Here is a 24,341-nt window from a genome sequence, read left to right on the forward strand (position 1 = left end):
CTTTTCATCCATCTTGGCATCCTCCCTGTGCAATACCTAAATGGAATGAATGCACTTATTAGCATTAGCAACGGCACATGATGCAAGAAAGCAAGCTTATATAGCATCAGCCAAAAAAAAAAACCCTTATTTCACCCATCCACTCGCTCCAAATGTTTGTCAAGTTCTGCCTTGAATCTATTTAAGCGATCAACTTCTACAATGACAGATGGAAGTTTGTTCCAGCAATCAACCACCCGCTAGCTAAAGGCACACTTCCGCACATCTGTCCTACAACCGTCTTTCCTCAATTTGAATTTATGCCCTCTGAGGTGATTATTCTGAGCAAGAGCAAGAATCTCATCAGCATTGAGAATGCTAAAACCATTCAAGGCTTTATACAAAGCTTTATGTAAAAGCCTTGAATGGTTTATACTCGAACCATTCAAGGCTTTATGGCTTTGATGATAAATGTTGAAATTTCCTTATAACTCAACTCTGCTTTTCCTCTGGCTTGTTTCATCCCAGTTTCAGAAACAGTGGTTACCCACTGCTAATGGTTCATGTACCATCACATTTATGATATTACCCACATCAAGTGATCATGTTGTTACGTAAACCTACCTAATAGGTCCTTTTTTAAGCCCTTGTCACAACCTGGATTATTTCAGCATGGACTCAGTGAGGTGTTGAAATTGTGCCAGAGGAATGCTGGTCCATGATGTTTCAATTGTTTCCTACAGTTGTTGCAAACTGTGGCTTGCAGATCTATTTAGCATTAGCATTAACATTAGTAAAGGCACATGATGCAAGAAAGCAAGCTTATATAGCATCAGCCAAAAAAGAAAAAAAAAACCTTCTCATTTCACCCATCTACTTGCTCCAAATGTTCTAGTTCTGCCTTGAATCTGTTTAAGCTATCAACTTCTACGACAGATGGAAGTTTGTTTCAGCAATCAACCACCCACTGGCTAAAGGCAAACTTCTGCACATCTATCCTACAACTGTCTGTCCTCAATTTGAATTTATGCCCTCTCAGGCAATTATTCTGAGCAAGAGGAAGAATCTCATCACCATTGAGCATGCTCAAACCATTCAAGGCTTTATATGCCTCAGTCAGATCACTTCGCAGGTGCCTAGTCTCCAGACACTGTAATTTACAAAAATTAAGCCTTTATTTGTGAAAGCAACCCTTTGTTTCATTCACTAATCTTGTTGCCCTTCTTTGTACTCATTCCAACAGCTCCACATCCTTCTCTAATGCATTAGGGCTTAAAGCCTCAAGCTGCGAAAGAGATTAGACTATGTGTATTTTAGTGTGCAATTGCATCATTTAAACACAGCTAAATATAGATTAGCAAATTTGCAATAGTTGCATTGTTTAAGTTACATCTCATAACTTAAATGATGCCGCTATTGCAAAATTGCTAATCTATATTTAGCTGTGTATAAATGATGCAATTGCACAAAAATACACATACTCTACATCCTTCTTAAAATGAGGACTCCACATGTATACAGTACTCAAGGTGTGGCCTGACCATTGCCTTATACAAGGGGATAATCACCTCCTTAACCCTGCTAGAAAAATTCCTGTATATCCTTGACAAGACACCATGTGCTACTCTTGCAGACTGTCTGCACTGCTCAGAAAACTTCATATCTGCCTGCACAATAACCCCTAGGTCCTTTTCATTCTCTACCACTGTCAGTGTAGTACCACGCAGTTGATACATTACTCTGGGGTTACTGCTTCCCATATGCAGTACTTTATATTTGTCAATATTAAACGTCAGTTGCCACCTCTCAGCCTACCTGCTCAACTTTTCTAGATTCTGTTGCAGCAGCGTACTGTCATTAGTGTCATTAACAACCCTTCCGACCTTCGTATTGTCTGAAAACTTGGAAATTAACCCGATATACCATCATAAATATCATTAATAAATACAGAAAACAACAGTGGATCCAACACTGAACCCCAGGGGACTCCACTAATAACATTAGTCCATGAAGAGCAGTGTTCATTGATTACCATCCTCTGTTTTCTCCCACTCAACCATCCCTTTATCCATAGCAGCAGTTTGCCTCCAATGTCACACTGCTCCTATTTGTTCAGCAGTCTTCCATGTGCAACAGTATCAAAAGCCTTTCTAAGATCCAAATATATGATATCAAAATTATTCTTTGCATCCAGTTCCTTTGTGACCGCATCGTAGTATCCAATCAAATTGGTCAGACAAGACTTCCCCTTAACAAACCCATGCTGTCTCCGAGCTATAACTGAAGTCTTGTCTAGATGATCCTGCAATGCCTCTTTAACCAGTGCCTCCATTAATTTCCCTGGAACAGAAGTTAGACTAACAGGTCTGTAATTACTTATGTTGCCCTTTGATCCTCCTTTGTGGATTAGGGTCACATTTGCACATCTCCAGGCCATGGGTACCTCCCCTGAGTCCAAGGAAGTTCTCATAATTATGGCTAAGGATTTGCTTACTTCCTTTGCTGCCTCCTTTAAAATAACTGAATAGATTCCATTCATCCCAGATGCCTTTCTTATGTTTATTTTCAGCAATTTCTGCTCCACTTTACTCTCAGTTATTACAAGATCATCTAGCTTACTGCCAGAGTTTAATACACCTCTGGCATTCCCCTCGCTGAATAACTCTTCATGTGTGAATGTAGATGCAAAATATTCATTTAGTTTGTTAGCTACCTGACCAGCCTCCAGCCTACATTGTAAGCAGGATGGGTCCGTGGATTTTTGTTGTTTTCACCATATTCTGAGTCTCCTACCAGCATGAAGCAGCAGAAACTGTGATTTGTCAGACCAAGCAATGTTTTTCCTATTCTCCATTGGTGTGTTCTTGAGCCCATTATGACTGTACCTTCTTGTATTTTGCTGTGTGGAGTCAAGTGGAACCTAATTTGGTTAGCTGAATGCCCCATCTGTGACAAGATATGTTGACTTATGTCTTCTGAAATGGCTCCTTAGTTATCACTGTTATACCGAGTTATTATTTGACTGACCTTTATGTTACCCTACACAAGTCTTGTCATCTTCTGTTGGCCTTTTGCATCAATGAGCTGTTTCTGTCCAAAGGATAGCCATTAGCTGGATTATGATTGATACACCCAAAGTACACTTGTACATGAAAACAACATCAGGTTTGCAGTTTATTCATACGAGGGGCATTCAATAAATTATCTACCTAAGGTTGGTCCCATAGTTATATTTCAATGATTCATGATTTATCATGTTTCTACATATCTCAACCCTACACAAGTCTTGTCATCTTCTGTTGGCCTTTTGCATCAATGAGCTGTTTCTGTCCAAAGGATAGCCATTAGCTGGATTATGATTGATACACCCAAGTACACTTGTACATGAAAACAACATCAGGTTTGCAGTTTATTCATACGAGGGGCATTCAATAAATTATCTACCTAAGGTTGGTCCCATAGTTATATTTCAATGATTCATGATTTATCATGTTTCTACATATCTCAACTTGAATTATACTAATTTTGATCCCACTATGTTTTTATGTTGTGCTGCTGTAACAGAAAGAAGGAAGACACCTATATATCAAATTATGGATTTGCTGAACTTGGAGCAACATTCAATCATCAGGTTTCTCACTAAAGAAGGAAATGGGCCAAAGGCCATTCGTGAAAGGATGGTGGCTGTGTATGGCGACAGTGCACCTTCAGAGTAACAGGTGAAAATTTGGCCAATACAATTCAAGTTGGGTAGAGTCCATCGAAGATGATCCACATCCAAGAAGGCCTCTGACAGTGACCACTCCAGAAATGTGCCAAGCTGTGGAAATCCTTGTGCTGAACGACAGACTTTTAAAGGTGTCCCAAATTCCTAAGGAATGTGACATATCTGAGGGAACTGTTATAACATCCTCCATGAACATTTGGGGACGACTAAGATCTGTACAAGGTGGGTCCCCAGATTTCTGATCCCTATACAGAAGCAATTCAGAGTACAGTGTTGTGAGGAGAATTTAGAGCTTTATGGAAGGCATTCTGAAGCATTCATCTCTAGAATTGTTACAGGTGATGAAACATGTGTTCATCACTGGGATCCTGAGACCAAGCAAGAATCAATGTAATGGAAGCACAAGGGCCCTTCTCCATCCAAAAATTTTGGACACAACCTTCAGCTGGCAAGATTATGGCCACAATTTTTTGGGATGCTGAGGGAATTTTGTACATTCACTACTTGGAACAACAGCAGAAACAGTCACTGGGGAATCATATGCATCCCTATGGTACAACCTAAGGGATGTCATAAAGGAAAAACACTGTGGAAAACTTCCAGAGGTGTGCTGCTTCTTCAGGACAATGCACCAGTGCACAGGTCACATGCCATTGCTGCAGCTTTGAGAGACTGTGACTTTACAGAATTTAACAATTCACCTTACAGGTGGGATCTGGTTCCTGGTGACTATTTCCTGTTTTGGCACCTCAAGAAAATCTTATGTGGATGTACTTTGCTGATGATAATGAACTGAAGTCTGCTGTTTCTGTGTTCTTTGATGGACAGACAGGATAAAGAATTTTATTTATCTAGTATTTCCTCATTGCCAACAAAATGGAACAAGTGTATTAAAGTTCAGGGGGAATTACATTTAAAAATAAAACAAGACTTTTGCCTCTGTCTCATTTCCTTTGTAGGTAGGTAATTTATTGAACACCCCCTCGTACCAACACATCTGTTGCCAACTACAATGACATTTTCAGTCTGTTTAATCCCTTGTCTTGCCCATTCTCACACCGAATTGCACTCATAGGCAATTTAGTTTTGATGACATTAAATCAAACTTTATATGTCATATATTGTTAATAGTTGAAATAATTAACTATAATTATCCATTAATTATAGTTAATTATTTCAACTATTTCAATTATATTTAAGTTAATAATTAATAATTATTATTAATTACTTTATTTATTTTCAGTTGTAATTGGTGTAATTTTAAGTCATATTCCTGCATGTTTGCCAACCTGCTTTATATTGCATAGTACAAACATATGATACTGTTGATAAAGGAATGTCCATTCCATGAAAACAGTAGGGTATCTAATAAATTGGCCAATCAGGAATATTTGTGACCCTTGTACTTTCCCTAAGACATTGATATAAATAACTGTTATCAGTTGATTCAAAAAAATTAATCCCACAAGCTGAGTTACTAGTCCATGATTTTCATTCATTGAATCATAAGTTGAAATGACACCCCTGGATTTAATTGTTCATTCAGGTTGTATATAGAGACTCTTATTTTACTGCAGTTTGAAGCTACTCTTCCACTCTTCTGGTAGACCTGATGAGTGGCTTGCATTCATCTATTTTATTGATAGTACTCCTAGCATTACTATACAAACAATTTAAATTTTGTATTTGCTTGTTAGTTACTTCTTTAATCCATCTCTTTTAATTATTTTTCTGCTATATTGTAACTAGCCTGTTGTACCTTGGTTACATCACATTCTTTTATGTTATCAATGACTGATCATCTGTGGATCTTTGAGGTCATGGTTGACCCTTGTATTCAGGAAGCCTCTTACTAGAACCTTGAAGAGAGTACTAGTGTGACTTTGACCTGTGCCATTGGATATCTGCATCTTCTCTCCCCATCTACTGGCAGTTACTCTGAACTCTACTTGTGATGTAAACAAGATAGTTTTTGATATGGACAAGCATGAAACACCTTTATCAGATCACCTCCATTTTTGTTTTTATTAAAATGATTTATTTTCCAAATGTAATGTTAGAAATTTAGTTTTGATGACATTTAAATCAAACTTTATTTGTCATATATTGTTAATAGTTGAAATAATTAACTATAATTTTAAAGTTAATAATTAATAATTATTATTAATTACTTAATTTATTTTCAGTTGTAATTGGTGTAATTTTAAGTCATAATTATAATACAAGTACAATATCTGACTAGATATGTAGAACTAACCAAATCAGTTCATTTTGCTGAACTGGTTTTTTGATATGTGCTTTTCACTGCTCTTACCAAGAAAGACTTCAGTTCTGTAAATTGTGATCTCTGGAGATTAGGCACCTGAGAGGTGATCTGATTGAGGAGGTTAAGTCTTTGAATGACTTGAGCAAGCAGAATGCTGATGGCATTTTTCCTCTTTCTTGATCAAAATCATCAATGACGTTGTTTCCAACAGATTGTCAGATTTTAAGAAGGTAAAGAGTGCATTATTATATATGTGGGAACCAACAGTATTAAATGAATATAACCTGATGATTTGTTAGAGAAATATAGGACTGTGCTGAAAAAATGCCGAGTTAAGTCAGAATGTGTATGTGTCTACACTTCAGCCCAGACACGATAGGAAGGATTATATGCAGACAGCCTTGTAGATTAACTCCAGATTTGAGGATCTCTGCAAGGCTCTAGGAGGGAAATTCTTATTAGCATGGCATGTATTTGTAGGTAGAAGGAATCTATTTTATAGAATTGGTATTCATTTGAATAAAAGTGGTGCAAGGTTTTTTGCCAAATAGCATCAGGATACTTTAAGGATTCAGGGAAACTGCTGGTTGTGAGGAGAAGGGTAGTATGGACATGAGTTTATCTGATGATATGGGTTAAAGTAATGCTTGCACCCATATCAATAATTCTTGTTTGTTGCTTCAACAGCTGATGTTGGCAAGATGTTCTGAGGGTGGCAGCATTTCAAATGATCAGGAAGATAAGGCTAGAGAAATGAGCCTAAAGAACTTCAACGGATGTGACAGGGTGGTAGACTATAGAGGAATACTTAGCCTTAATTGTAAAAAAAAAAAAAAAAAAAAGTAAACTGCAGCCATTTTCAACCCACTGCAGGATGGAAGCCCCCTCAACAATTCATGCTGAGGAAAAATGGACCGTAATCTGCCACGCTGGTCCAGTGCGGGTTGGCAGATGGACTGTATTTAGCTGCCAGGGGCTCGAACCCCAGTCTACTCAAGAAGCGTGTGCTACTGCACTCCTGCTCCCAACCACTCGGCTTTGGAGGCATGCCTTAACCGTGTGTACAGTAATATCAGGAGTGTTGTCAATAAAATTGTGAATTCAAACTCCTGATTAGGACAACTAATGCTGACATAATAGGGCTAACAGAAATGCTGTGCCACCCAAAAATTGTGGATGACAAGTTGCACTGTGGTATGTATAATGTATGTAGGAAAGATAGAGGAGGTGGTAGGGTTATGCTTCTTGTAAAAAGCAGCCTGAGCACAAAAAAAAGCTTTTGCTGAGTCAGAAGTTAAAACTGCCAGCATAGAATCTTTGGTGCGAGTTAGTTTAAAAGCAAAGGTATAATGAGAGTGGGAGTAATGTACAGACCAGCGGATTGTGAAGAGTATGAGAGGGTTTGTAAATGCAGTTTGAATGGGCAAGAAAGTATATGAATGTGGTATTATGGATGATTTCAGTCTTTCCTTAAATATTGGAATAAGTTGGAGGGAAACTTACCATGAGGAGCAAAATTTTTAAATAAATTAGATTATTATTAATTGTACCAACATTTTAGAAAAATACTAGGGGTAAGGATATTCTATACCTCATCATTACTCTGGAATCAGATGACATCACAGGACTTACAGTACAGGATTGGCAATATAGTGATCACAGTTATTTGAAAGATGAAGAAAGATGCTGCATTAGTTAAAGGTAAAAGCATGGATTTTAATTTCATAAAAGAAGACTATGACATCTTAAGGTGCTACATGGCATCTGTTAATTGGGCAGATTGCAGAGGGAGTGCAAATACTTTAGAATCATAGAATACCTTTAAAGCAATAATCACAAAAGCCATCAACACATATACCATTAACAAAATATAACATGAAGAGGATGCCAAGTTGGATGAATACAGAGCTGGCCAGTGTAATATAGCAGGAAAAGTTGCATGCAAAGATTAAAGCAAACATTGAGGCATACAACAACTAAATGTTGATATAAAATAGTACTACGTATAAGGTTAGGGATGCCAAAGCCAAGTATGAAAAAGCACCGACTAAGGAAGCAAATAATGAGGAAAAGGAATTTTTTCGTGCATGTGAATACGATGAAGAAGAAAGAAAATCAGATGTAATCCCATGTACTAGGTGTGTGAAAGTCTTAGCTAACCCAGCTGATGTTGCTGAAGAATTGAATAGGTATTTTGCATCGGTCTTTGCTGACAAAAGACCTTTCAGGCTGAGAAGGGGCTCTGTGAGTCGGGCTTGGCCATATGAAAGTGATTTTGATATTGCAGATGATTGTTTATTAGAAAAACTCTTGAGCATAAAGGCAAGTAAGGCTCCCAGGGGTGATGGTAACATATACCCACTAATTTTGAGGGAGGCTGCCAGAGAGTGTATTGAACCATTGAAATTAATTTATGAGGGCACCTTTGGACTTGGAAGAGATTCCTTTGGACTGGAGAAGTGGCAGCATGTCACCAATACATAAAGTTGGTTAGTTTGACTTCAGTGGTAGAGAAAATCTTGGAGTCAATGATTAAGAGTGCAATCCAGGGATATTTAGATAGAAATGGATTTCTGAGGGATGCACAACATTGTTTTTGTTAAGGGAAAATCATGTTTAACTAACTTAGTAGGCTATTTGATTTGGTTACTCATGAGCTGAGTGTAGGGAACAAGTTTGGCAGTTTATTTGGATTTTAGCAAGTTGACTTATTTGACTCATTCCTGCTTGAGAGGTTACTGTATAAGCTGGAATGATTCTAAGATGGATCACTGGGTGGCTGCAGGCCAGAAAGCAGAGAGTTGAGTTGCGATTAATGGATACCCTTCAGATTAGTCTTCTTGACATTCTCCAGATTAGTCAGAAGTGAGGTTGCCCAAGGATCAGTTCTTGGAACTTTTGTTTCTGATTTTCGTAGATGACATCAATGAAGGGATAGGGAGCACTACATCAATTTGCAGATGATGTAAAAATTAGGAGAGTCATTAATGATTATTGTCAAGCAGCACTTCTTCAGGATTACTTGAACAGGTCTCAGGAATGACTAGAAAAGTGGCAGCTATATTTTTGTGAGGCAAAATGCAAGGTCTTAGGCTTGCAAATAGCAACTCCAGAATAACTTATACACTTGGAGTTGAATTACAAACAGTAGAAGAAGAAAGGGATTTAGGAGTTATGATATAGTAATAGTATTTGCCACTGGAAAAAAACCAAGTAGATAAGAAAATACAAATTATATGCTTCCCTCCTCACACAGTTAATTATTAGTTGACCTTTATTCAAACTGTCAGCCTCAGCTACCTGCGAGGGCAACTTGTTCCTGCAATCAGCGACTCACTGGCTAAAAGAAAACTTCCTACAATCTATCTAAACCTCAGCCCCTGTAATTTGTATTTATAACCCCTAGTTCTGGAATTCTTTATAACAGTGAGAATTCCACCTTCATTCATTTTACTAATCCCTTACAGAGCCTTATAAACCTCAATCAGGTCACCTCTGAGTTGCCTGGTTGCCAAGCTCTGTAGCCCCCGTAATCGTAGTCTTTCCTCATATGGTCCTTCTGCCGATCACACCATTCGAGTTTCCCATCTTTGGACCCTTTCAAGAAGTGCAATGTCTTTTTTCAAATTAGGTCTCTATATTTGAACACTGTATTCCAAATGTGGTCTTACAATTTCCTTATATAGTGGGATTATGACCTCTCTATCTCTACGGGATAATGTTTGATAAATCATCGATAGGACACCATGGGCTTTCCTGCCTTCCTGTTTACACTGTTCAGTAAACTTCATATCTGCCTGTGTTGTAATTCCCATATCCCTTTCCTCCACCACTGTTTATAATTCAACCCCACCAAGTGTATAATTTATTTGTGGGTTGCTATTTTTAGCAGCATTGAAACATAGCCGGCACTTCTCTGAAATCTGTTCAAGTTATCCTGAAGGAGCACTGCTCATTAACAACTCTGCCAATATTTATGTCATCTGCAAATTTTGGCATCATGCCCTCTATCCCTTCATTGATGTCATTTATGAAAGCAAGAAAGAACAGTGGTCCAAAAACAGATCCTTGAGGGACCCCCCCCTCTTGATGTTACACCAATCTGAAAAATATCCATTAATTACAACCCTCTGCCTTCTGCCCTGCAGCCATCCAGCAATCCATCTTAGAATCTTAGCAGTAATCCTGAACAGCTTACTTGAACAGTAAGCTGTTCAAGCTTATACAGTAACCTGTCATCAGGGGCTGAGTCAAATGCTTTGCTAAAATTGTAATAAACTATGCTGAAATTATTCCCTAAATCCAGCTCATGAGTTACTGTCAAAATGGCCTACTAAGTTAGTTAAGCATGATTTTCCTTTAACAAAGTTGTGTTATGTGCCCTTCAGAATGCCATATCTATCAAAATGTCCCTGGATTGTACTCTTAATCATTGCTTCTAAGATTTTTTCTAACATGGAAGTCAGACTAACTGGTCTGTAGTTACCAATTTCACTCTTAGAACTGCTTTTATGTATTGACGATACATTGGCACTTCTCCAATCGAAAGGAATCTCCCCAAGTCTGAAGATGCCCTCATAATTAACCTCAATGGTTCAATACACTCCCTTGCACTCTCCCTCCAAACTACAGGGTATATGCCATTAACTCCGGGAGTCTTACTTTCCTCTATGTTCAAAAGTTTTTCTAATAAACAATCATCTGTGATTGTGACATCACTAATTTCACATGGCTCAGCTCACTTGCAGAGCCTCCTCACATCATGAAGGGTCGGTCTTTCATCAGTAAAGACTAATGCAAAGTGCCCATTCAATTCATCTGCAACGTCAGCTGGGTTATCTAAGACTTTCCCACATCTAGTCCACAAGGGTCTGAACTGATTAGCTTTCTTCTTTGTTGTATTCACATACATACAGGGAAAGTCTTGTCTGACAAATTTGATTGGTTATTATGATGTGGTCACAAAGGAACTGGATGCAAAAAATAATTTTGATATCATATACTTGGATTTCAGGAAAGCTTTTGACACTGTTGCGCATGGAAGACTACTGTACAAATTGGAGCAGAATGGTATTAAGGGTAAGTTGCTACAATGGATAAAAGGATGGTTAAGTGGGAGAAGACAGAGGGTGGTAATCGATGGGTGCTGCTCTTCGTGGACTAATGTTATTAGTGGAGTCCCACAGGGTTCGGTGTTGGGTCCACTGTTGTTTTGTGTATTTATCAATGATATTGATGAAGGTATATCAGGCTTAATGTCGAAGTTTGCAGATGACACAAAGGTTGGCAGGGTTGTTAATGACAGTAATGGCAGTGTGCTACTGCAACAGGATCTAGATAATTTGGGCAGATGGGCTAAGAAGTGGCAACTGAAGTTCAACCTTGACAAATGCAAAGTACTGCATATGGGTAGAAGTAACCCCAGAGAAACGTACCAACTGTGTGGTACTACACTTAAGGTGGTAGAAAATGAAAAAGACCTGGGAGTAATTGTGCAGTCAGATATGAAGTTTTCTGAGCAGTGCAGACAGGCTGCTAGGGCGGGTCATGGGGTTTTGTCAATGATATATAGGAATTTTGCTAGCAGGGAAAAGGAGGTGATTGTCCCTCTGTATAAGGCAATGGTCAGGCCACGCCTTGAGTACTGCGTACAGGTCTGGAGGCCTCATTTTAGGAAGGATGTAGATTTGCTTGAGCGTGTACAGAGAACAGCAACACGATTGGTGAGGGGAATGAAGGGATTCTCTTACCAAGAGAGGCTTAAGTTCTGCAAATTGCAGTGGCTGGAGACTAGGCACCTGCGCGGTGATCTGATTGAGGTCTATAAGGCCTTGAATGGGTTGAGCACGCTGAATTCTGATGGGATCCTTCCACTTGTTCAGATTACCAACCTATGGGGACATAAGTTCAAATTAAGAAAGGACAGATGTAGAATAGATGTGCGGAAATTTGCCTTTAGCCAGCGGGTGGTTAATTGCTGGAACAAACTTCCATCTGTCGTTGTGGAAGTTGATAGGTTAAATAAATTTAAGGAGGAACTGGACAGGCATTTGGAGGGAATGGTGTGATTTTTTTTTTTTTTGGCTGATGCTGCATAAGCTCCTACACTTGCTTTCTTTCATCATGTGCCACTACTACTACTACTACTACTACTACATGAAAAATTCCTTGTCCCCATTATTGCTCTTAGCCAATGCTTTCTCATATGCAGCCTTGGCCTCCCTAACCTTATTTGTGGTACTATTACAGATAAACTTGTGTGTTGTGGGCTTCGGTACTTTTCATCGCTCTGTAACTGTCAAATGCAATCTTTTTCTGCTCTATATGACCAGCCAGTTCTGCAGTCATCCATTTTGGCCTTCTCCTCCCAGGGGCTGACATCGGGTGAGTATGGGCTTGGCAAACCCAGCGTCCTGAGCTAGATATCATCATTCTTCTCTTTCTTGGTGATTCCTTTCTACTTCTGACTCTCTCTCTCTCTCTCTTTCACTCTCAGGGTAACTCGGGGAATTTTTTTTTTTTGGCTGGTGCAGCATAAGCCTCAGGCCTCCTTGCTCTATATGGCTACTAATAATAATATTTTCTTAAAGGTATGTATGTATGCATTCATGGATTTTTGCTTTAAAAGTGTTCCATAATTGAAATGTATTCGCCATCCCTTGGCAGTCCGCCCAATTCACAGATGCCATATATCACCTTAAACTGTCAATGTTCCCTCTTCTAAGTTAAAACCCTTGCCTTTACCTTTAACTAAAATAGAAAGGGTGCAAGAATGTTTGCTGATGCTATCGAGGCAGTGTTAGGTGGGTCGGAAAACTGCTAGATTGGGGGGATACAAGGACTAATAGATTAACAGTAGCCACTGGCAGAGTTGAAAGTGATTCTTGCACTGCTTCTATTGGAATGAGCTGCAGCCTGGAAAATAAGATGCAGGATATTTCAGAGACTGCTGGGAATCATTGGGGTACAAATAAACACATAGGTTGTGTTAGGGTAGCTAAGATAAAGAACAGGTGCATGTATACTTGCGGGTACACCAATGCTAGGAGTTTAGTAAATAAATTTGATGAATTTGAGGTATTGCTCAAAACATCAAAGGCAGATATTGCCGGGATTTCAGAGACGTGGTGTCACACAGATATAAGGAATGCAGAACTGGAATTTGGGGAGTACAATGTCTACAGAAAGGATAGATAGGATAGGAAGGGAGGAGGGGTTATGCTATTAATTAAGAAATACATAAAATCCAAGGAAGTGAAGCCAGTCAACATCGCTGGACAGTGCAGTGTGGAGTCAGTTTGGTGTGACATAAGCATTGGGAGATCAAAATTGAGAGTAGGAGTGTGCTATAGGCCTAAAGACTCTGATGAGTATAATAAGAAACTGTACAGGGAAATAGAGTGGACCAGTAAATCAGAGAGTCTTATAATGGGGGATTTTAATTTCCCAGATATTGACTGGAATTTGGGGGCTGGTCACACACACACTAGCAAGGCTTTTGTGGATTTATTGGATGATTGTTTTCTACATCAGCATGTTCGGGAGGCAACTGGAGGGAGTAATACTATTGATTTGATTATCAGTAGTGATTCTTAATGCATTAAAAATCTGCAGGTAAATGAACCACTAGGTGGCAGTGATCACAGTGTGCTGAAGTGGGATTAACTCAAAGAGGTAACTACCATTAGGGGTAAAGGGAAGGGTTAGCATTAGCATTAGTAGAGGCATTTGATGCAAGAAAGCAAGCTTATGCAGCATCAGCCAAAAGAAAAAAAAAAAAAAAAAAAAAAACCACTTCCCCTTCACCCCTCTGTTCGTTCAAAATACCTGTCCAGTTGAGCCTTAAACTTATTTAGGCTATCAACTTCCACGACAAGGGATGGAAGTCTGTTCCACCAACCAAACACCCGCTGGCTAAAGGCAAATTTCCGCACGTCTATCCTACATCTGTCTTTCCTCAATTTGAATTTATGCCCTCTCAGGTGATTATTTTGAGCGAGAGGAAGAATCCCATCAGCATTGAGCATGCTCAAACCATTCAAGGCTTTATACACCTCTATCAGATCACCTCGCTGGTGCCTAGTCTCCAGACACTGTAATTTGCAAAACTTAAGCCTTTCTTTGTAAGAGCACCCCTTGTTGCCCTTCTCTGTACTCGTTCCAGCAGCTCTACATCCTTCTTGAAATGAGGCCTCCAGACCTGTATACAGTACTCTAGGTGTGGTCTGACCATTGCCTTATAGAAGGGAATAATCACCTCCTTATCCCTGCTAGAAAAATTCCTATATATCCTTGACAATACACCATGAGCTACTCTTGCAGCCCGTCTGCACTGCTCAGAGAACTTCATATCTGCCTGCACAACCACCCCCAGGTCCCTTTCATTCTCTACCACTGTCAGGGTAGTACCACAGAGTTGATACGTTGCTCTGGGGTTGCAGTTTCCCATGTGTAGTACTTTACATTTGTCAATGTTAAACTTCATTTGCCACCTCTCAGCCCATCTGCTCAACCTTTCCAGATCCTGTTGCAGCAGCATAGTGTCAATAGTGTCCTTGACAACCCTGCCTACCTTTGTATCGTCTGCCAACTTCGACATTAAGCGTGATATACCATCATCAATATCATTTATAAATACAGAAAACAATAATTGCCCAACACTGAGCCCTGAGGGACTCCACTAATAACATTAGTCCACGACGAGCAGTGTCCATTGATTACCACTCTCTGTCTTCTCCCCCTCAGCCACCCCTTTATCCACAGCAGCAATTTGACTCCAATGCCACACTGCTACAATTTGTGCAGCAGTCTTCCATGTGCAACAGTATCAAAAGCCTTTCTAAGATCCAAGTATATAATATCAAAGTTATTCCCTGCATCCAGTTCCTTTGTGACTGCATCATATTATCCAACCAAATTGGTCAGGCAAGACTTCCCCTTAACAAAACCATGCTGTGTCTGAGCTATAACTGAAGTCTTGTCTAAATGATCCTGCAATGCTTCTTTAACTAGTGCCTCCATTAATTTTCCTGGAACAGAAGTTAAACTCACAGGTCTATAATTACTTGTGTCAGCCTTTGATCCTCCTTTGTGAATTGGGGTCACATTTGCACATCTCCAGTCTGTGGGTACCTCCCCTGAGTCTAAGGACGCTCTCATAATTATGGCTAAGGGTTTGCTTACTTCCTCTGCTGCCTCCTTTAATATAACTGGATAGATCCCATCCACCCCGGATGCCTTTCTTGTATTTATCTTCAACAATTTCTCCTCCACTTTACTCACAGTTATTACAAGATTCTCTAGCTTACAGCTAGAGTTGAATACACCTCTAGCTTTCCCCTCGGTAAATAACTCCTCATGTGTGAATGTCGATGCAAAATATTCATTTAGTTTGTTAGCTACCTGATCAGGATCATCAATAGTTGACCCATCGATATCAAGTGGACCAATCTGATTCATCCCCTTCCTTCTAGAGTTTACATAACTAAAGAACTCTTTGCTGTTTTTCTTTGCATCCCTTGCCAAAGATTTCTCGTAATCTGCCTTTGCCTGCCTAACCTCCTTGGTAACTTGGTTACAGATCAACTTGTATCTATCATAGGCTTCTGTGTCATGTGTTAATTTGTATGTATCCCATGCATGTTTCTTCTCTGCCATATGCCTCATTAGTTCATCTGACATCCATTTAGGCCTAAACCTTGAACAATATTTCTTAGTTGGTATGTAAAGCCTAGTAGCTTCCAATATAAGTTCTTTGAACGCTTCCCATTTTGCATTTGCTGTAGGTAACATCATCAGTTGGTCCCATTGTATAGAATTTAAATACTGTCTCAGTCCATCGTAGTCCCCTTTACGAAACCAATAGCCCTTCCCTTTACCCCTAATGGTAGTTACCTCTTTGAGTAAATCCCACATCAGCACACTGTGATCACTGCCACCTAGTGGTTCATTTATCTGCAGATTCTTAATGCATGAAGAATCACTGCTGATAATCAAATCAAGAGTATTCCTCCCTCTAGTTGCCTCCTGAACATGCTGATGTAGAAAACAATCATCCAATACATCCACAAAAGCCTTGCTAGTGTGTGAGTGACCAGCCCCCAAATTCCAGTCAATATCTGGGAAATTAAAATCTCCTATTAGAAGACTCTCTGATTTACTGGCCCACTCTGTTTCCCTGTACAGTTTCTTATTATACTCATCAGAGTCTTTAGGCCTCTGATGAGTATAATAAGGAACTGTACAGGGAAATAGAGTGGGCCAGTAAATCAGAGTGTCTTATGGGAGATTTTAATTTCCCAGATATTGACTGGAATTTGGGGGCTGGTTACTCACACACTAGCAGGGCTTTTGTGGATTTATTGGATGATTGTTTTCTACATCAGCATGTTCGGGAGGCAACTAGAGGGAGTAATACTCTTGATTTGATTATCAGCAGTGATTCTTCATGCATTAAGAATCTGCAGATAAATGAACCACTAGGTGGCAGTGATCACAGTGTGCTGATGTGGGATTTACTCAAAGAGGTAACTACCATTAGGGGTAAAGGGAAGGGTTATTGCTTCCGTAAAGGTGACTACGATGGACTGAGACAGTATTTAAATTCTATACAGTGGGACCAACTGATGATGTTACCAACAGCAAATTCAAAATGGGAAGCATTCAAAGAACTTATCTTGGAAGCTACTAGGCTTTATATACCAACTAAGAAATATTGTTCAAGGTTTAGGCCAAAATGGATGTCAGATGAACTAATGAGGCATATGGCAGAGAAGAAAAATGCATGGGATACATACAAATTAACACATGACACAGAAGCCTATGATAGATACAAGTTGATATGCAACCAAGTTACAAAGGAGGTTAGGCAGGCGAAGGCAGATTACGAGAAATCCTTGGCAAGGGATGCAAAGAAAAACAGCAAAGAGTTCTTTACTTATGTAAACTCTAGAAGGAAGGGGATGAATCAGATTGGTCCACTTGATATTGATGGGTCAAGTGTTGATGATCCTGCTCAGGTAGCCAACAAACTAAATGAATATTTTGCATCGACATTCACACATGAGGAGTTATTCAGCGAGGGGAATGCCAGAGGTGTATTCAACTCTAGCAGTAAGCTACAGAATCTTGAAATAACTGGGAGTAAAGTGGAGGAGAAACTGGTGAAGATAAACACAAGAAAGGCACCCGGGCTGGATGGGATCTATCCAGTTATATTAAAGGAGGCAGCAAAGGAAGTAAGCAAACCCTTAGATATAAGTATGAGAGCTTCCTTGGACTCAGGGGAGGTACCCATAGACTGGAAAAGTGCAAATGTGACCCCAATTCACAAAGGAGGATCAAAGGCTGACACAAGTAATTATAGACCTGTGAGCTTAACTTCTGTTCCAGGAAAATTAATGGAGACACTGGTTAAAGAAGCACTGCAGGATCATTTAGACAAGACTTCAGTTATAGCTCAGACACAGCATGGTTTTGTTAAGGGGAAGTCTTGCCTGACCAACTTGATTGGATACTATGATGCAGTCACAAAAGAACTGGATGCAGGGAATAACTTTGATATTATATACTTGGATCTTAGAAAGGCTTTTGATACTGTTGCACATGGAAGACTGCTACACAAATTGGAGCAGTGTTACATTGGAGGCAAATTGCTGCTATGGATAAAGGGGTGGTTGAGGGGGAGAAGACAGAGAGTGGTAATCAATGGACACTGCTCATCGTGGACTGATGTTATTAGTGGAGTCCCTCAGGGCTCAGTGTTGGGTCCATTATTGTTTTCTGTATTTATAAATGATATTGATGATGGTATATCGGGCTTAATGTCCAAGTTTGCAGACGATACAAAGGTTGGCAGGGTTGTCAAGGACACTACTGACACTATGCTGCTGCAACAGGATCTGGAAAGGTTGAGCAGATGGGCTGAGAGGTGGCAAATGAAGTTTAACATTGACAAATGTAAAGTACTACACATGGGAAACAGCAACCCCAGAGCAACGTATCAACTCTGTGGTACTACACTGACAGTGGTAGAGAATGAAAGGGACTTGGGGGTGGTTGTGCAGGCAGATATGAAGTTCACTGAGCAGTGCAGTCGGGCTGCAAGAGTAGCTCATGGAGTATTGTCAATGATATACAGGAATTTTTCCAGCAGGGATAAGGAGGTGATTATTCCATTGTATAAGGCAATGGTCAGGCCACACCTAGAGTACTGTATACAGGTCTGGAGGCCTCATTTCAAGAAGGATGTAGAGCTGCTGGAACGAGTACAGAGAAGGGCAACAAGATTAGTGAATGGAACAAAGGGGTGCTCTTACGAAGAAAGGCTTAAAGTTTTGCAAATTACAGTGTCTGGAGACTAGGCACCAGCGAGGTGATCTGATAGAGGTGTATAAAGCCGTGAATGGTTTAAGCATGCTCAATGCTGATGGGATTCTTCCTCTAGCTCAGAAAAATCACCTGAGAGGACATAAATTCAAATTGAGGAAAGACAGATGTAGGATAGACGTGCGGAAATTTGCCTTTAGCCAGCGGGTGGTTGGTTGGTGGAACAGACTTCCATCCCTTGTGGTGGAGGTTGATAGCCTAAATAAGTTTAAGGCTCAGCTGGACAGGTATTTTGAACGAACAGAGGGGTGAAGTGGAAGTGGGTTTTTTTTTTTTTTTTGGCTGATGCTGCATAAGCTTGCTTTCTTGCATCAAATGCCTCTACTAATGCTAATGCCTATAGCACACTCCTACTCTCAATTTTGATCTCCCAATGCTTATGACACACCAAACTGACTCGACACTGCACTGTCCAGCTATGTCGACTGGCTTCACTTCCTTGGATTTTATGTATTTCTTAACTAATAGCATAACCCCTCCTCCCTTCCTATCCAGTCTATCCTTTCTGTAGACGTTGTCCTCCCCAAATTCCAGTTCTACATTCCTTATATCTGTGTGACACCACGTCTCTCTGATATCCCAACAATATCTGCCTTTGATGTTTTGAGCAATACCTCAAATTCATCAAATTTATTTACTAAACCCCTAGCATTGGTGTACACGCAACTATACATGCACCTATTTCTATTCTTAGCTACCCTAACACAACTCATGTGTTTACTTGTACCGCAATGACTTCCAGCAGTCTCTGAAATATCCTGCATCTTGTTTTTCAGGCTTCTGCTCATTCCAATAGAAGCAGTGCAAGAATCTCTTTCACCTCTGCCAGTGGCTACTGTTAATCTATTCGTCTTTGTTGGTTGTTTGGTATGTTGTTTAATGGCACAAGGGCTGCTAAGGCCATATTGTGCCTATTCGTCTTTGTCACCCCCAAGCTAGCAGTTTTCCGACCCACATAACACTGCCTCGATAGCATCAGCAAATATTCTTGCACCCTTTCTATTTAAGTGTATCCCATCCCTGTAGAAGCAATCTCTCCTGTTAACAAGTACAGTCCAGGCTGAAAAAAATTCTATCCCTTGAGCATTGCACAATCTTTCCAGGGCCGAATTGATCAACAAGGCTCTCATCATATACTCCCTCCTATCGTGTCTGGGCAGAATTGCAGACACTTTCAAATTCAACACTATTTCGCGGCTTTTTTTCAACAGTGACCTGTACTTGTTAAGCAATTCTGCCGGTCTCCTACTCTTGATATCATTAGTGCCAACGTGTACAACTAGATCACCTTTTGTGCCCTTAAAAGATGATATCTGCTCTACAACGTCATCAACCTTTGCCCCTGGCAGACATACCCTGGTCTTGTTCCACCTATCCTTTTTACAAAGCATGTTCCCCGTTACCCTGACAATAGAGTCACCAACAACTACTAGTTCCTTTGGGACCAGCGCATTCTGCCTTGGGGGTTGCCGCTGTGTTGCGCGATGACCAAGTGCAAGCTCTGGCGTTGATGTGGGCAGCTGAGAGCTTGATGGGTCCCTCAATTTAGTTCCTTCGAGGGCATCAACCCTGTCCTTCAAGCTCTCATATAGGCCCATAAGAACGCTGAGTTGTTGCCTGATTTCGATACACTCCTTGCATCGTGCACACACAAAGACATCCCCCATGGCAATATCATGTCCTGGGTTATTGCTTTCGTAAAGGCGACTATGATGGACTGAGACAGTATTTAAATTTTATACAGTGGGACCAACTGATGATGTTACCAACAGCAAATTCAAAATGTTACGCATTCAAAGAACTTATCTTGGAAGCTACTAGGCTTTACATACCAACTAAGAAATGTTCAAGGTTTAGGCCTAAGGGGATGTCAGATGAACTAATGAGACATATGGCAGAGAAGAAAAATGCATGGGATACATACCAATTAACATGTGACATAGAAGCCTATGATAGATACAAGTTGATCTGTAACCAAGTTACAAAGGAGGTTAGGCAGGCGAAGGCAGATTACCAGAAATCTTTGGCAAGGGATGCAAAGAAAAACAGCAAAGAGTTCTTTACTTATGTAAACTCTAGAAGGAAGGGGATGAATCAGATTGGTCCACTTGATATCGATGGGTCAACTGTTGATAATCCTGCTCAGGTAGCTAACAAACTGAATGAATATTTTGCATCGACATTCACACATGAAGAGTTATTCAGCGAGGGGAATGCCAGAGGTGTATTCAACTCTGGCAGTAAGCTAGAGAATCTTGTAATAACTGAGAGTAAAGTGGAGGACAAATTGTTGAAGATAAATACAAGAAAGGCACCTGGGGTGGATGGGATCTATCCAGTTAAAATAAAGGAGGCAGCAAAGGAAGTAAGGTAACCCTTAACCATAATTATGAGCCCTTCCTTGGACTCAGGGGAAGTACCCATGAACTGGAGATGTGCAAATGTGACCCCAATTCACAAAGGAGGATCAACGGGCGACACAAGTAATTATAGACCTGTTAGTTTAACTTCTGTTCCTGGAAAATTAATGGAGGCACTGGTTAAAGAAGCACTGCAGGATCATCTAGACAAGACTTCAGTTATAGCTCAGACACAGCATGGTTTTGTTAAGGGGAAGTCTTGCCTGACCAATTTGATTGGATACTATAATGCAGTCACAAAAGAACTGGATGCAGGGAATAACTTTGATATTATATACTTGGATCTTAGAAAGGCTTTTGATACTGTTGCACATGGAAGACTGCTGCACAAATTGCAGCAGTGTGGCATTGGAGGCAAATTGCTGCTATGGATAAAGGGGTGGCCGAGGGGGAGAAAACAGAGAGTGGTAATCAATGGACACTGCTCATCGTGGACTAATGTTATTAGTGGTGTCCCTCAGGGTTGAATATTAGGTCCATTATTGCTTTCTGTATTTATAAATGATATTGATGATGGTATATCAAGCTTAATGTCCAAGTTTGCAGATGATACGAAGGTTGGCAGGGTTGTCAAGGACACTACTGACACTATGCTACTGCAACAGGATCTGGACAGGTTGAGCAGATGGGCTGAGAGGTGGCAAATGAAGTTTAACATTGACAAATGTAAAGTACTACACATGGGAAACAGCAACCCCAGAGCAACGTATCAACTCTGTGGTACTACACTGACAGTGTTAGAGAATGAAAGGGACCTGGGGGTGGTTGTGCAGGCAGATATGAAGTTTTCTGACAGTGCAGACAGGCTGCAAGAGTAGCTCATGGTGTTTTGTCGATGATATATAGGAATTTTTCTAGCAGGGATAAGGAGGTGATCATTCCCTTGTATAAGGCAATGGTCAGGCCACACCTTGAGTACTGTATACAGGTCTGGAGGCCTCATTTTAAGAAGGATATAGAGCTGTTGGAACGAGTACAGAGAAGGGCAACAAGATTAGTGAATGGAACAAAGGGGTGCTTTTACGAAGAAAGGCTTAAGTTTTGCAAATTACAGTGTCTGGGGACTAGGCACCAGCGAGGTGATCTGATGGAGGTGTATAAAGCCTTGAATGGTTTGAGCCTGCACAATGCTGATGAGATTCTTCCTCTTGCTCAGAATAATCACCTGAGAGGGGATAAATTCAAATTGAGAAAAGACAGATGTAGGATAGATGTGAGGAAATTTGCCTTTAGCCAGCGGGTGGTTTGTTGGTTGGTGGAATAGACTTCCATCCCTTGTTGTGGAAGTTGATAGCCTAAATAAGTTTAAGGCTCAGCTGGACAGGTATTTCGAATGAACAGAGGGGTGAAGTGGAAGTGGTTATTTTTTATTTATTTATTTATTTATTATTATTATTATTTTTTTTTTTTGGCTGATGCTGCATAAGCTTGCTTTCTTGCATCAAATGCCTCTACTAATGCTAATGCTAACTACTGCAACATCTTTCTTCATCTTCCAACTGATGGTTGCCTGATCACTTCCTGACAATGGTTCTTGTACTTTAAACCCTGTGATGTTATCTGATTTGTTAGTAATGTTAAGGTCAAGAATATTCTCACCCCTAGTACTTTCTCTAACATGTTGGTTCTAATTATAATCTATTTGATTTAAAAAAGTTTTCTATGTTGTGAATTTTCTCCCACTTATTCCAATCTGTGGGGCAGATTAAAGTCACCCATAATAAGACATTCACTCTTGCTTTCCCATTCTATCTGCATGTGAAGACTCTCATCATATTCTTCACAATATTCTTGTCTGTAGATTAATCCTACTTTCGTTGTTCCTTTGCATCCAGCTAACTTACATAACAGAGATTCCATGCTGGCAGACCTAACTTCAGATTCAGCAAAAGCTCTTTTTGCACTCGGGCTGCTTTTGATAAGAAGCATGACCCTCCCTCATATCTTCTCTATCTTTCCTAAATACATTATACATACCATAGTGGAACTCATCATCACCAATTTCTAGTGGCGCATCCGTAGCCAGGTGGGCAGGAGCAGCAGTGCGTAGCACATGCTTCTTGATTAGACCAGGGTTCAAGCCCATGAGCCACCAAATACGGAGGATGCGGAAAGGTCAGGGAATGACCACCGCATATCCCCGGAGTAATATGGCCTTAGTTGCTAATGCTCCTAAAAAAAAACAAATAACAAATAACCAATTTCTATGTGGCATTGCATTTCTGTTATTCCTATGATATCAGCATTAGTTGTCCTAACCAGGAGTTCAAATTCAGAAATTTTATTCACAACACTCCTGACATTACTGTAGACACAGTTGAGATAGAGTAATCTATAATTTACTACTCCGATACAACCTTTGAAGTTATTTAGTTTCGTATCCCAAGTTTTATCTTCCTCATCATTTAAAACATTGCTATCATCAGGACATCTTATCAACATCATCTGTTGTTGCAACAAACAAGAATTCATTCAAAAATACGAGCAGATATGAAGTCCTCTGAGCAGTGCAAACAGCCAGCCAGGAAAGCCCATGTTGTCCTGTTGATGATTTATTGAACAATATCCTGTATAGATAGGGAAGTCATAATCCAATTGTATAAAGCCGTATTTGACCGTATTTGGAATACTGTGTAAGATGTAAGACCGTATTTGGAATACTGTGTCCAAGTATGGGCACCTCATCTGAAAAAAGACATTGTGCCACTTGAAAGGGACAAAAGATCAAGCAACTCATATGGCGAGATCAGCCAAAGGGCAACCACATGAGATAAGACTTTCATTATGTGGGCCACACAGACTAGGCACCAGCGAGGTGATCTGATAGCGGTGTATAAAGCATTGAATGGTTTGAGCATGCTCAATGCTGATGAGATTCTTCCTCTCGCTCAGAATAATCACCTGAGAGGGCATAAATTCAAATTGAGGAAAGACAGATGTAGGATAGACGTGCGGAAATTTGCCTTTAGCCAGCGAGTGGTTGGTTGGTGGAACAGACTTCCATCCCTTGTCGTGGAAGTTGATAGCCTAAATAAGTTTAAGGCTCAGCTGGACAGGTATTTTGAACGAACAGAGGGGTGAAGTGGGAGTGGTTTTTTTTTTTTTTTTTTGGCTGATGCTGCATAAGCTTGCTTTCTTGCATCAAATGCCTCTACTAATGCTAATGCTAATGCTAATTTTTAAATGCCGATTTTCAAGTTAAATCTACCTTGAGCTTTACCTTTTAGCAAAATCATGCAATCAATGTTTATATTGCAAGTTACGTTACTACTGGAATAAGTGTTGTGGAAATAACTTCAAAACCAAATTTATAGAAATGCTTTGGAATTTTTTTTAAAAATCAAAAAATTAGTTTAATGCAAGGACATTTTAATTTATTTCATATAATATAGTGGGGCTTTGGAATGGAGAGTACCTGAACACTAAAAGATGGCCCTGGAGCTTGGGTGGGGGTAAATATGATAATGCTATATAAGTTGGTTATGGTGGGTGGAGGAGGAGGAGTTATTCTGCCTTTCTGCCCTTGTTTTATTGATTTTTCTACACAATTTGTATGTGAAAC

At 40.0% G+C, this 24,341-nt stretch overlaps 1 protein-coding gene across 1 annotated transcript in view; it reads left to right on the plus strand.

Moving 5' to 3' along the window:
- Gs1l (pseudouridine 5'-phosphatase-like Gs1l) overlaps positions 1–24,341 on the plus strand; it is a 71,980-nt gene that overhangs the window by 47,058 nt on the left and 581 nt on the right. The gene's annotated exons all lie outside the window — the stretch shown is intronic.

This window comes from Mastigoproctus giganteus, chromosome 12 (assembly GCF_048544385.1).
Source record: "Mastigoproctus giganteus isolate SK-2022 chromosome 12, ASM4854438v1, whole genome shotgun sequence".
NCBI classification, from domain to species: domain Eukaryota; kingdom Metazoa; phylum Arthropoda; class Arachnida; order Uropygi; family Thelyphonidae; genus Mastigoproctus; species Mastigoproctus giganteus.